The sequence below is a fragment of the Amia ocellicauda genome, chromosome 4 (genome assembly GCF_036373705.1).
Source record: "Amia ocellicauda isolate fAmiCal2 chromosome 4, fAmiCal2.hap1, whole genome shotgun sequence".
In the NCBI taxonomy this organism is placed as follows: Eukaryota; Metazoa; Chordata; class Actinopteri; order Amiiformes; family Amiidae; genus Amia; species Amia ocellicauda.
This window is the reverse complement of record NC_089853.1, coordinates 9,573,503-9,587,741: the sequence shown is the minus strand read 5'-3', so window position 1 is coordinate 9,587,741 and position 14,239 is coordinate 9,573,503. Positions and strand designations below refer to the sequence as shown.

Below are 14,239 nucleotides of genomic sequence, written 5' to 3'. Positions count from 1 at the left end.
ATTATATGCAAATCTGTGGTGTATTTTTAACATTCACTTGTTCCGCAGTTGGGGGGCCGAATGTAAAGACAATGGCATGCAACAACAGAAAGGCTCAGTTTTCAAAGCGGCAGGCTTTGCGTGGTGTTGACTTGACGAACCGACCGCCAGCTTTGGCATTTGCTTGTGTTTGGAATCCAAAGTCTCTTCGGTCTCCGAATGTCTGCATTATTGTTTGGAGATTTTCCATTTGAGTAAGACTGGCATCGTATTGAACATCTCCACAGTCCAAGTGATGACAAACTGCTCAGTATTAGGGACAAGCATTTGTTAAACTTATTAAACACCATTAATATTATCATGTAATAGCAAGTATGGTAACTCTAAGCAGCTGGGGCACTGTGCCATTGTTGTCAGTGTTATTTTTAAATCGCATACCAGCCTGTGTTAGTATTTGCCTGCAAGTCACAAACGGCTGCAGTGGGAACGGTCGTTTTATCAGGGAGACATTCATTCTTAGCTGTCATCACCATTGTGTGCCATTTACATCACTCCGCTGGCGATGCTGTTGTTAGTTAAATCCTTGATGAAACCAGCGAGCAGGGACTGTCACTTTTTATATCCCTACCTACAAAGCACTCTAGTATCACGGAAATGCTCCGAGCCTGGGATGGTTTGGGATCTAGTGTCAGGCCTCATGGAATGAAAACTTATTGATGACAAAATGGACAGTGTAGACAAAGCTGATCTTCTCAATCACGTATTTGGAGTCTGACATAAAAGGGAAAGCCTTATGCTGTGACTAGACTGCTTCATTTGGCAGATGAAATAAGAGCTCTGACCTCAATTTAGTCCTTTGGAGTGAGTTAATTGCTGTATTGAAATTTAACTTCAAACTAAAACCAATTTTCACGTTTTAAATTAATATGGCAGTATGACTGAGGGGAGCAGCATTTTAGTTTCTTATATTTTACAGTAAAACATGAAAAGTATTCCTTTACATTTATTTTGTATTTTTCATTAAACAGAGATGGCGCTTTATGCAACTTGAGTTTCTGGTATTATTCAGAAATTGACTATTAGTATCTCTACATGGCCGACAATCTGCACATTATTTTTTGCATATTGTGTAGTTGATTGAGAGAGAGTGTGTGTGTGTGTGGTGAATGAGAAATAAGAAATATCCATCATGGGGTTAACTTTCTGCCATTTTTTAATGAGCAGCCCTGAAAGGAACTTGTTCAGATGTTTACCTCCTGTGCGAGTCAAGACTTGGACTCTTTCAACATGGAGAAGTTGATTGGAACTGTAAGATGAACAACAACGATAATTATTACAGTTGTGGATGCTTTGTAGACCAGGGTTATACTACTTTTCTTGTTGTGGTGGTGATTATTCTTTTTATAATGACTATTTCACTTACATAGAACTTTTCATCCTGGCATCCTAAAGGGCTTTGCAGGAGAGGAATTGATCCAGCAGGACAATACTGCACCTTTGGGGCAGGGGGGGGAGCACACAGCAGCTGTTTAGCATCAGCAGCCTCAATGTAGGGCAGATTTAGGTGTGACAGTGAGGAATGGCTTCGCCCATTAAAACAGAGTGGGAGTTTGGCTGGGTTAGATCTGATATTCCTTGGCCAAACCACCCTTCGTGGCCCAGTTCAGAAGGCAGAGACAGGGTTACTAACACACCCGTCTTTATCTTCATAGCAAACACTCATCACTCCGATGCCCTTTAGTAATTTTGTTTGCCTAATAACCATCGTTAAAGTAATTTTACACTGCAGGACAGCCCAAACACGATTACACACAGCAGGCTTGCTCAGATAAACGCGCTCGTTTCCACCATTGCTTTGTCTTTGGTTGATAGCAGGCACTGTTAAATCTTAAACAGACTTCCACTTAAAAAACATCGAGTCATTAGCAATTGATAAACTGCAATCCACGTTTTGGGTTTAATTTAAGAAACATGTTACAGCGATCGTATTTGGCAGGGCTGCTCATTGAAGCATCCTCATTTGGCAGAAGCACGCTAGTAATGTCATTTATTTCATAATGTACATTTGTCTTGGGGATCTTCGGAGGAATGTTGGAGATGAAAGCTACATTTATTCACCTTTTCAGACATCCTCCTCCTCTTGTCTCCCAAAATTAACAATTCTCTACACACATTTTCCTCACGTGAATAAAGCCAAGAGACTGAGTACTTTGTCAATTCATTTCCTGGCATCTGTTCTGTCAACCGTTAATTGTACTAATTTATGTTGGTAGAATTGAAGCACACAGTTTCTTTTAACTGCCCTGTGGATAATGTCTATGTATTATGATTTATATAAAAACTGTTTATAAAATGAATTGATATCACTGCCTATCTCACGTAGAAATGTTCAATAAATTGCCAAACTGTGGGAGTGTGCTTACAAATATTCACTGAAAACGAACAGAGCTTAAATACAAAGCCTGTGCTACGGTACCTAGATGCAACGGTCGATTTAAATTTGACTACTTTCTTAAAAAAAACAAAAAAACAATACGCCTTTCCAGGATTTCCCAGTGAATATTCTAAAGTATGCTGTGGGTTTAGTTTATTTAAGGCTTATTATGTTAATTAAATAAACCGCTCAATGCATTGAATTAAAGAAACTGACAGTGAAGGACTGACTGATTGGCAAAATATACTGCTCCCAGGATATTGAAACACTTAATCAGTTTCAACCGATGACAGTGGGCTTTTCACTTGTGTGGTTGATAATATTATGATGAATATAGTATTCGGCCCTTTTTGTCCTTCTTCACTTACAAATCCCATGTATTGCAAATGCTAGCCTTCCAGCTGTACCACTGTCTCCAGGAATTAGTGATTAATTCCCATGACACTTCTGGGTGCAGCCCAGGAGAAGCATCGTTCAGAAGAGGTATCTAATTAACTTGCACTTTTCCCTCTCCGATCATCTTACTGCTGATATTTTGGGTTCACAGAGGGGTGAGGCTTTGGGTTAGGCTCGAGTTAGGGTTATATTTCTCTGATTTAACCTTCAGTTTCATGTAGGTTAGGGTTGTGTTTCTAATTATTTAACTAAGATGGGATCGGTGAGTGTTTGAGAGTCAGTTTTGTGGAGTGGTAGAAGAAGAGACGCACATGCACAAAATATGCTGTTTCTGTTGTAATGTTTTACAGCTGTCAGGTGATCCATCATCAGCACTGAGTGGAGGCCTGGACCGAGATTTTCCAGTCCATCATCAATATTTTCAGAAAACAAGCTCAAAGCCTTTACATTTATATTTAGTTCAGCGGGCCTGGAGCCACTTTCGTAGAACTGGACCTCAATATGATATAACTCGGTGAGATTACTTTTACCATGATGCATACCGTCAGCTGACACAATTGGGAAAGCCTGCAGTGCTTTCAGTAAGGGACAGTTGCACAGGTGTCTCTGCTCCTAGCGTCGTGTGATGACCCAGGCAAGTGGTGGGTTTGAAAACTGCATGTCTACTCTGAACATGACACAGCTGCGAGGCCAGTCTTACGTGGCTTCTTGCATCCACGGATGAGGTGCTCGGTCACGGTCTTTCCTACTGCTGTCGTCTTGAGAAATGCCTGAGAGAGATTTTTGACGGACAGCCCTCTCAGTGCATTACACCACCTGCATCACAGTAGGGACAGCTGTCACACCATGATGTGAAGGAGCTGAGATCGTTCTGCTTGGCCTTGCAGAGATTTGTACACCCCCTTCCCCCCTGCACTGTGCTCTCTTGTTCAGTTTACCTTCGCAGATTCACTGTCCTACCTTTGCAAGATTATCACCTAGGTCTATTGGTCAACTTGAAAACTGCAGTTTCAGCAGAAGGCAACATTTTGGGAAAAAAGTCTAGGTATTCTGCCAGTGATGCTTACCTTAATGGAGCTTTTCTCTTATGTTGCTTGGAGCCCTTATCCTTGTACATATTATATAGAAGCACCAGGTTTCAATCAAAATAGAGTGGCTATCCTCTTCCTGCTGTTAATTGGTGTTGACTTATATGAATTTAACACGGTCTATTCTTTTGGCAGTGTGTTTACAGAGTGTGTATATCAGTACTAAGCCGTGGTGTTGATGCTGGTTTATTTATAACACATCTGAAATCAATTAATTACTATTGTCCAATGGAGCCTAATTAGTTATTGAAATGATTATGGAAAGAAAATCAATATTACAGAGATTACCAACATAGGACGCAGGACGCAAGAATATGTACAAAGAGATGACGCAAATTGAATTTAATCAAGGTACCGAATTATAAACTACCACTTTAAAGTTGTAATTTAAAAATCTGTTTTGTTTTGACCAGACTTAAGTGACAGACAGATTTGATGTACACACAAAAATGCCAATATGTGCATTTGAAACATCACAAACTGACTGGTTCCATTAAAAATCCATTATGGTAATTTAAGCAAAGCACTCATAGCCTGTCAGGCCACATACTGCATTCCCATATGTCATAAAAATACAGCTCACTTCATGGGAATGTTGGAAATTGATTCTTTGTTTTATTCTTTGCTTGCAAGTATGTTCTGAACATGGCAAATCATACTGATTTGTAAAACTTACATATATATATTTTTTTTTGTTGAGGTGTAACATTTACATTTATTTGTATAACTTACATTTCTAATTGAGCCTTATGGATGTTTTGGAAGAATTGGTTCTAAGAATCATACACCTGCCTCTGAGTGTTCGTCAAAGATAGAATTAATGAGCACAATATGAGTGTTTGTGGCAGAACAGCAACAAAACAGACTGAGGGGCCTTGGGATGAGGTTGGTGTTCACAAGACGGATACAAATTCATCTGTTCCTTGTCACAATATAGGACATGGGAGTGGAGATAACTTCAGCCGAAGCCCTGCTGCTGTCTGGCCAATGCCCTCTGCGCATCGGTAATGAGTCTCCCATGCAATGTGAATATTATCTCGCACCTTCCCAAGTGTTCTATGTATAGGAGTCACTTTGCAGATACAAGGTGATTAGGGGGGTGTTCAAAATTATTGCTTTGCTGTAACACAATTTAAAACGCAATGTGTCACGCTTAAGATGAAGGCTTTGTGCACGGTTGTGCAAATTGAGAAGTGTTGGCATCAGCGCTGTGGCTTTAGGAACAATCTATGAGAATGGATGCTGGCTTTCTCAGGGTGGGGGGGCAGGGGTTGACACAGATTGGGACTCCACTCTAGTGCTGTCACTTGTGGCTGAGCTCTTTATGGCAACACTGTAGTTTGCTAAAGTGCTTCGTGTGAGCGTAAACTGATAAGCTCCATGGCATTCCTGTGCGCTGTCGAGCAGGGAGTCGCACTGAGAGCTTGCAGGCCGTATCAGATACAGGACGGTGAATGAATTTTCAGGCTGCGTTTCTCCTGGGAATCGGAGTGTTGAGAGGAAGGCGCTGGAAGATCGTGTTTCTCCGGACACTCGCACCAGTTTCTGCTCCAAGTTAAGAAATCATGAAACACTGGGATTAAGGAGAAAGTAGTTTATCTGACATGACGAAGCAGGTAATTATTGGACGAACGCTTTTGATAACATAGGTAGAGAACTCTTGTTAGGTTGCAAGCATCTGTATTAGAGTTTGCAATAGGCAATGTGGCACTTGGATATTGGATTTCAGTGACATTGATAGAGGGGCAATGCAGGAGTCTGTAATACAACTTGCATTTATGACTGACCTTTAACAGAGCATTTGTGCTGTAGGTATTTCTTAGGTCTGCCAGTAGTCCTTTGGATGAAATTCTATTTACTAACTGCTGTAAAATGGAATATTACTGCTACATCTTTTTTTAAATAAATGCAGATGGGTAGCCGTAGTCAGTAGTGATGATGCCTGATGTTTTCAAACGTTATATTGTAAAAAATTATAAGCAGGTTTCATACTTGTTGAAGTAGACTGGGCATATAGCTGTGGCAAATGTGTGATTCTCTGTCCCAAACTGTTCATATAGGAAAGTATGGGCTTTTAAATGCAGGAGAAGATTGAGTTATTTACTCAAACTAAATTTATTCCACTTAATGTGATGTTATGTTTTGCTGTATTAATATATCGCTGAATTGAATCGGAAGTTGGAAATTGGTTGCCTTTCACTGATTTGGTTGTGGAAAGCCTTCTGAACACCTGATACAGGCATTAACTACAAGCTGCACATGATAGCTGAGAAAATATCTGGGTTTAAAAAGAAATCACTTGTACTTCATTTCTTTCAGGTCCTGCTCTTTTAATTTTTGTAACATTTGATGTAAAAACTAAAAAACTAACAAAACCCTTTTGAAACTAGTTTTATTTAAATCCCCTTTTGCAATTGCAACATCAAAGTGTTGTCAACTTGATGTGGATACTGCACAATATTTAAAATGTATTTCTGGCTTTAAATAGACGCGACCTTTGACTATACCCACCCCCTCACAAACCGATATTGTGAAACAACCTGTTTAAAGTTGCCTGTGGCGTGCCAACAGCTACCATAGCGCACAAATACTAAACTCATACTTTATGGCGGGGTTATCTATTTATTAATTATTATTAAGATAGACCATGAAAGCAAATCTTCTATCACAGAAGTGCATATAAGCTGCAAGATAGTTTTGGTTTGGTTGTACATTTTTGTCATATTTCATCAAGAAGTGTGTACATAATTCAAGGAACAGAGATTAGACCTCTTTAATCAGTAAGCCAAGGACTAAACAAGTGTCAGTGCTGACCCCCTTTTTGTATATAAATAAATACTGCAAGCTAAATAAATAGATATGCTAGCTGTCAAGCATACATTATCTTCAATATTCAATCACTATAAACAAGTTGCGTCAACATTATTATGTATACTAGATTTTCATGATCAGTTATAGGATTGTCACAACTTTTCATGTGGCAGAATTGTTAAAATTAATTGGTAGTTTTTCTAAATCTTTCACTTCATGTGCTTTCTCTCTGCATTTTGAGATTATAACTCCTTTGAAACTCATCTTAACTGCATATTGCAAAATATGATTAATTGCAATGTGTAAAGACATTCATAAGTCAGTCATCACCTGAATAATTTCACCTACAGTAGATGCTGTAAGATCAGTGCTCCTGAGTATGCAGGATGAATGTCTGTTTCTGTTGATGCCATTTGATGAGAATAAGGGATGTTCAGTGCAAGCAATAATGCACAGCTCTGGTGCTGTAGCCTTCTGTTTATAATAGGTGTAGCTGGTCTCAGTGTGTATAATGTCTTGTAACCATATACAACATGTTTGTGTAACCTTTAACCATTGCCTGCCTTGCCTGAATATCCAGGGAATCTAAAGCGTTTGCGAAGCAATTTAAAAAAAAAAAAAATTTCAGCTTTGTGCAGCAATTGATGACATGTAAGATTCAAGACTCTGAGAGGCCACTGAACTCAGAGACTCCTAATCTCTGTGGATTCATAATACCCATGAGAAACAGCTGGGTTTGTGTGGCATGCATTTTGAAGTAGTCAGGAATTGGGACAGGTGTCTTTAAGCACAGTAGTCCATGTGGCTGGTGTTGACAAGTCAGTGTTGCACTCCAAACTTGAGCAAATTGCCATATTATACAGTGTTAACATATGAGATAGTTGTGGTGTAAATATAAATGGTCATGTGTGTGTGTGTATGCATCTATGTATGAATACACATACATACATACATATTATCTATATACTTTACAGAACATTGAATTACATCCCAAGTCCTTAGGAATAGTCAAAGATAATACAGCAAATAAAGAAGCTGCCACTACTATTTTATAAATATTTTTAAGTCTCAGTAATTTGTCAGGAGGTTGTTGAAACTACTTGTATAAGAGACCTTTTTTTTTTTTTTTTAAGTTGTCATTTGGAATTTTCAATTACTTTCCACAGTAAGTGAAATAAAACTGCATTACAAAGACTGTACTTTGTACCTCATTTAAGTGAACAATTCCAACAGTTGAGTAGAAAATTCCATGACAAGTGAATCAGAAATAATGTGATGAAGACAAAAGAGCATAAGAATGCAGATTTGTAATTAAGAGTGGAGGAGACCAAACTGTTGTATAACTCTAATGTAGTTCAGGCCATTAATACTCTTTCATAAGGAACAAAGCTTCAGCAAATGTAATGACTGTTAGGAACTCTATATAGTCTGGTCAAATATTATACAGTGAGGGAAAAAAGTATTTGATCGCCTGCTGATTTTGTACGTTTGCCCACTGGCAAGGAAATGATCAGTCTATAATTTTAATGATAGGTGTATTTTAACAGTGAGAGACAGAATAACAACACAAAAATCCAGAAAAACGCATTTCAAAAAAGTTATACATTGATTTGCATGTTAATGAGGGAAATAAGTATTTGACCCCTTCGACTTAGTACTTGGTGGCAAAACCCTTGTTGGCAATCACAGAGGTCAGACGTTTCTTGTAGTTGGCCACCAGGTTTGCACACATCTCAGGAGGGATTTTGTCCCATTCCTCTTTGCAGATCCTCTCCAAGTCATTAAGGTTTCAAGGCTGACGTTTAGCAACTCAAACCTTCAGCTCCCTCCACAGATTTTCTATGGGATTAAGGTCTGGAGACTGGCTAGGCCACTCCAGGACCTTAATGTGCTTCTTCTTGAGCCACTCCTTTGTTGCCTTGGCTGTGTGTTTTGGGTCATTGTCATGCTGGAATACCCATCCACAACCCATTTTCAATGTCCTGGCTGAGGGAAGAAGGTTCTCACCCAAGATTTGACGGTACATGGCCCCGTCCATCGTCCCTTTGATGCGGTGCAGTTGTCCTGTCCCCTTAGCAGAAAAACACCGCCAAAGCATAATGTTTCCACCTCCATGTTTGACAGTGGGGATGGTGTTCTTGGGGTCATTCCTCCTCCTCCAAACACGGCGAGTTGAGTAGATGCCAAAGAGCTTGATTTTGGTCTCATCTGACCACAACACTTTCACCCAGTTCTCCTCTGAATCATTCAGATGTTCATTGGCAAACTTCAGACGGGCCTGTACATGTGCTTTCTTGAGCAGGGGGACCTTGCGGGTGCTGCAGGATTTCAGTCCTTCACGGCGTAGTGTGTTACCAATTGTTTTCTTGGTGACTATGGTCCCAGCTGCCTTGAGATCATTAACAAGATCCTCCCGTGTAGTTCTGGGCTGATTCCTCATCGTTCTCAAGATTATTGAAACTCCACGAGGTGAGATCTTGCATGGAGCCCCAGAATGACAGTTATTTTGCGTTTCTTCCATTTGCGAATAATCACACCAACTGTTGTCACCTTCTCACCAAGCTGCTTGGCGATGGTCTTGTAGCCCATTCCAGCCTTGTGTAGGTCTACAGTCTTGTCCCTGACATCCTTGGACAGCTCTTTGGTCTTGGCCATGGTGGAGTGTTTGGAATCTGATTGATTGATTGCTTCTGTGGACAGGTGTCTTTTATACAGGTAACGAGCTGAGATTAGGAGCACTCCCTTTAAGAAAGTGCTCCTAATCTCAGCTCGTTACCTGTATAAAAGACACCTGGGAGCCAGAAATCTTGCTGATTGATAGGGGATCAAATACTTATTTCCCTCATTAACATGCAAATCAATTTATAACTTTTTTGAAATGCATTTTTCTGGATTTTTTTGTTGTTGTTCTGTCTCTCACTGTTAAAATACACCTACCATTAAAATTATAGACTGATCATTTCTTCGTCAGTGGGCAAACATACAAAATCAGCAGGGGATCAAATACTTTTTTCCCTCACTGTAATAAAGGTGTGCTTCCAAAGGAAAGGACAGCAGGCACAGCTGGTTGTTAAATATGTGGTAAGTGCCATCATTGTAAAAATGTTGGCTTTTGCGGTAAACCTCTAAATATGCCTTGCACTGCATCATAAGAGCTATTTACTTCTGAAGCTATGCTCCCTTGAAATCTCTGCACTTCATTAGATTCCTTTAAATAGCCATAGGCTGTTATGGTTGGAAGACATCGTATTTCAAACATCTTTGTTTCCAAACCTAAAAGTATCTAATCTCAGCCTTGTCATGTTTACTCCAGGTTATAATATTTGCCAAGTCCTGCAATAATTTCTCTTGGCAGTAGTCCTCTCATTTAGGTAAATGCTATACCTTACACGGAAAAGATGACCTCTGTGGCAAATGCCAGGGTTCAAAAGGTCACTCTTTATGACCTTGACCCTTTTTAAAGACATGTTTGTGAAATGATGCAGCTCCCTTGCTGTTGCAGTTTGAAGTCAAATATAAAGTTTCAGTTAAACCTCTGATGGGGACCACTCTGACATTTCATGAATGTTAATTTTCTCAATGGAGACATGATCTTTATTTATTTTTCAGATTGAAACAACATGAGCGAGAAATAACTTTCACATCAATAGTTACTACTTACTTACTTCTGAGTTGATGCATACACGTTCCTCAAAGCTGTGTTTTTTTTTTCCTCCCACTAAAACTCTGAGTCATTATACATGTTATATCAATATTGCATATTTCTCATGAAGAGGTTTTAATTGTAGTAGTCATAAGATTATGGCTAATTATAACGGATTCAATTCAATGCAATCAAGTTCCTCCTTTCTCCTGATTTCCTGTTTCACTGGACTTTTCCATCCCAAGTCATTACTTGTATTCAGCTTTGGAATAAAAAAAAAAAAAAGTGGTTTTCCAGTTATATGTGAAGTAGACAGTTGTCTATCCAGTGGAGTATTGCAATTATCCTATTTTTTTAAAGGCCCGATTATGAACCTTGTTGTATAAAAAAAATCAATACTACGTTTTGCTTCCTTCCCTCATTTACTGCCACCATTGGCTTTAGGGCTTTGGGCACTTTCACCCCAATCAATAAGCAGACCTACAGTGGGAGCTGCCATTAGAAGACCCTGCACACACTCTCAGTACTGCCTACACAATCTCTGCTGCACACCGCCCCCCTCACTGCACACAGCCCTCTCATTATTCAAGTTTAGTCCTGGAATGTAACTCTGGACAAACTCATGCCAGGTTCTGGAGATAAGCATAACCCTGCAGATTTACAGGTAACTTATTATGGCTAAAGACCCAGGAACAATGGTGAATTTAGACAAACAGGGACATTAGTTAATTCAATAGAGGCATTAATAGCTCAGGTGGAATGGAGACCACAAGACCCCCTGGCAATCCAGGATCGTGACTGAGTAAGACGTGCCGCCACAAGGTTACATTCAAAGTGTAAACTGTTGTTTTTTCATTCCATAAATAGCTACATTCATATAATATTTAATTTAGCTGAATGTGCTCACGCCTTCAGATTAATCATGATTAAAGTAGCAATGTTTGAAAGCATGGGTGCAATACGCGCAGGGATGTCCGGTCCACAAAACGAAATTAAATTAGTCCTTTTTGATTTTATCATTTTAAGTTTTGTTCATGCCAGTTATGCAATTCTCATGCTTGTTACAATTAGTTCTGCATGAATTGATTACTGATATTGATGGAATAGGAAAGCAGAAATAATGCCTTTATTATGTGCTGTCAATTTCCAATATGAATGGTGTTTAAGCTTTTCTTTATTGAAAGAAAATTACCATTTACTTCGGTTTTTGTTTCAACAAACAGCCCAGCAGACAGCATTTTATAACCTTTGTTAAAATGTAGACAAAGACTTCTGAGATCACATCTGGTTATAAAATGCAGCCCAAGACTATAGTGTTGTTCGTACTTTAATTAAATTATTATTATTAGCTAATCAATTATTGCATACCAAACAAAGTACACAGAGGTATTTAGAACTTTTCAATTATTTATAATTTTAAGTGCTTTCTAAAACATACTATGAAAAAAATTAATAATGACAAACTGATAGGCCTTGAGATCTTTATGTTGAAAATTCATCCTTCAAGGCTTTTGATGACTTTGACCATCCTGCTCTCACAAACTGGTTATTTTGCCAAGACAGAAATGGTCTCAAATGAAATCAATACTAATCCATTCATGTTATGGCTGCAATCCAAATATGTAATGATTTATTACTGAGCTGATGACAGAAAAACATTAAATATTAAGTTAGAGGTAAAAGGGGATTTTATTTTCTAATGCAATTAAGTCACCAGGAGACACGTGCTAGTAGCTGCATGTATTAGGGTTGTAAACTATATGTAGTTTTTAATGGAAGTATTTGATACTTTTTTAAATGTACCATCAGATTTGGCTGGTGCATTTTGGGAGAAATGCTTAGGTTTATGGTCATTTCTGGAGAGCTTAGAGCAGAATTTCTTATGTTCTTTTGTGGTTTTACTGCCATTGTAACTGGATGGACATAACAATGGTTAATCATCACTACTAGCCAGTTCTGTTGGGTGATAATCGCTCATTATTTTACTGGGCTATCTATAGGTACTTATTATATGATCTACAAATTAATGTATACCCACTGGCAGTCAATAAAGTTGCATTTTCTTTACATTTACACAATTTTAGAATAAAGCAGAACAAGCAAGCCTCTTAACACATGCTTAAATATTTTCCTCTGCATGATCAAGTGTTGGAAAGTATTGATTTCTACCAGACCCACAGAGATACTGATCAGCTTTGAATGCAACATGGCTTTTAAATATTGGAGTGGTGCAGTGATTGATAAACATGAGAATCAGACTAGAAACTGCAAGACGATGACTTGAGATTGGCAGATGCTGTAAGTGCCCTGTGATAGCCGTGCTTTCATTTAAAGCTAATTGGTACAGCTGAGAATGAGATTGCATAGGCTTTGCTTTTAAATCTCATGCTGAAAGTAGCCTTCCATTCATTAATTCTGTGTATATGTCATCCTGACTGCAGTATGATGCTTTTATGTGCTTTGATTTACTGGAGAAAGGTTCAGTATACAAATGCAAAAAATGTTGGCTGTCTTGCATACAACTGTGACAAAACTGGTCATTTTGTCATTTTAAACCTTAAGAAAAATGTTTACTACCAACTGCCAAACATTTCTTTGAGTTAGGCTATATCAAGATGCACTAACATCTCTGATATGCTCCACATTGTATGAGCATTGTGCACCACAGTGCTTTTTTTGTAATTGTTTATTTTATTTTTATTACTTTTTTTTTCATTCAGAATCTTCTAAAACAAAATGTTCAGTGTAACTTAGCATTGATGTTCGTGATTGTGCTGATGTCGGCTTATGAAAAGAGCTGTCTTCCAGCCCACTGAACTGAATCCAAATTGACGCACATTTGCATAAAATTTTGCAGTATGATGGATAAAGAGCTCACGTGAAGTTTTACAGGAGTTTCTGTGTAAAGGGAATTTGATCAGCATAGCTTCATGCCTATAAAGACAGTGAGAAATAACCCTTCCAGCTGTCAAATAAATTTAGTCTAAAAAGAAGGGGGTGCCATTTTTATGTTGAAAATGAACTAATTAAAACCTTAACTGATATATATTTTTTTTATTTGCTTTCACTACATTTCACCTCGTTTCAAACTCTTTTGCATGAATTGTAACATGTTTGTTCATAAGACCTTTTATTATTATTATTTATGTATTAGCAGACACCCTTATCCAGGGCGACTTACAAAATATAAGCGCAATAACCACATATTGCTTAATTATGGAGAAGTGACCCATGTTAAATTTGTGTCAGACATTCAGGATTGAGATTGGATAAACATGCAGTAGCAGACGACCTATAGAGAGAAACTTCAGTTCTGCTGACTAATGTGAATTGTAGATTTTGGAATACACTCATTTACCCTTCAGCTGTACTTTCTGGCTTATGTGACCTAGACACACCGCTGCACCACAATGTGTAACTTCCTCCTTTCATATTTCCCAGATTGAAATATGATGCTGGACATTGGCATGATTTTAACTGACCTTGGAATATGCTCCCATACAGTTCGATGTGCAGAATGTATTGAGTGAACGCCTGGATTACGGTGCATCAGTCACTGGTTGTGTAACACTGTTATGCGAAAGATAAGAAAATCATTGATCAGTGGATAAAAGCAGGGCCTCATAGTCAATTACTTTGCATCTTTGTTTTTTATTTTATTTTATTTTTTTATACCCTTGCTTCCTCTTGGTTATTCCAGTGATGCAACAATTGGTTGATGCCCAAGTTAAAGCGATAAATGACCTGCTGTGATTGAAATCAATAAACCTCCCTGGCTGGCTCGGGTTTGTGCTGAGCAGTATGTTTTGTGTGCAGTAATGTGAGCTCTGCTGGCCAGGCTACTGCTAGACCCTGGCAGATTCAACACACATGTGAGAAAGTAATAGG

General features: G+C 38.6%; 1 protein-coding gene across 15 annotated transcripts in view; it reads left to right on the top strand.

Moving 5' to 3' along the window:
- The window catches only part of plekha7b (pleckstrin homology domain containing, family A member 7b), a 135,048-nt gene that overhangs the window by 62,289 nt on the left and 58,520 nt on the right, over positions 1-14,239 (top strand). Inside the window, exon 1 of one of the 15 annotated variants that reach the window (XM_066700927.1) lies at positions 5,228-5,513. The exons of the other annotated variants lie outside the window; for them this stretch is intronic. The gene's annotated coding sequence lies outside the window, so the exon portion shown is untranslated. Of the gene's footprint in view, positions 1-5,227; positions 5,514-14,239 lie in introns of those variants that run through there. 15 annotated transcript variants of the gene reach the window in all.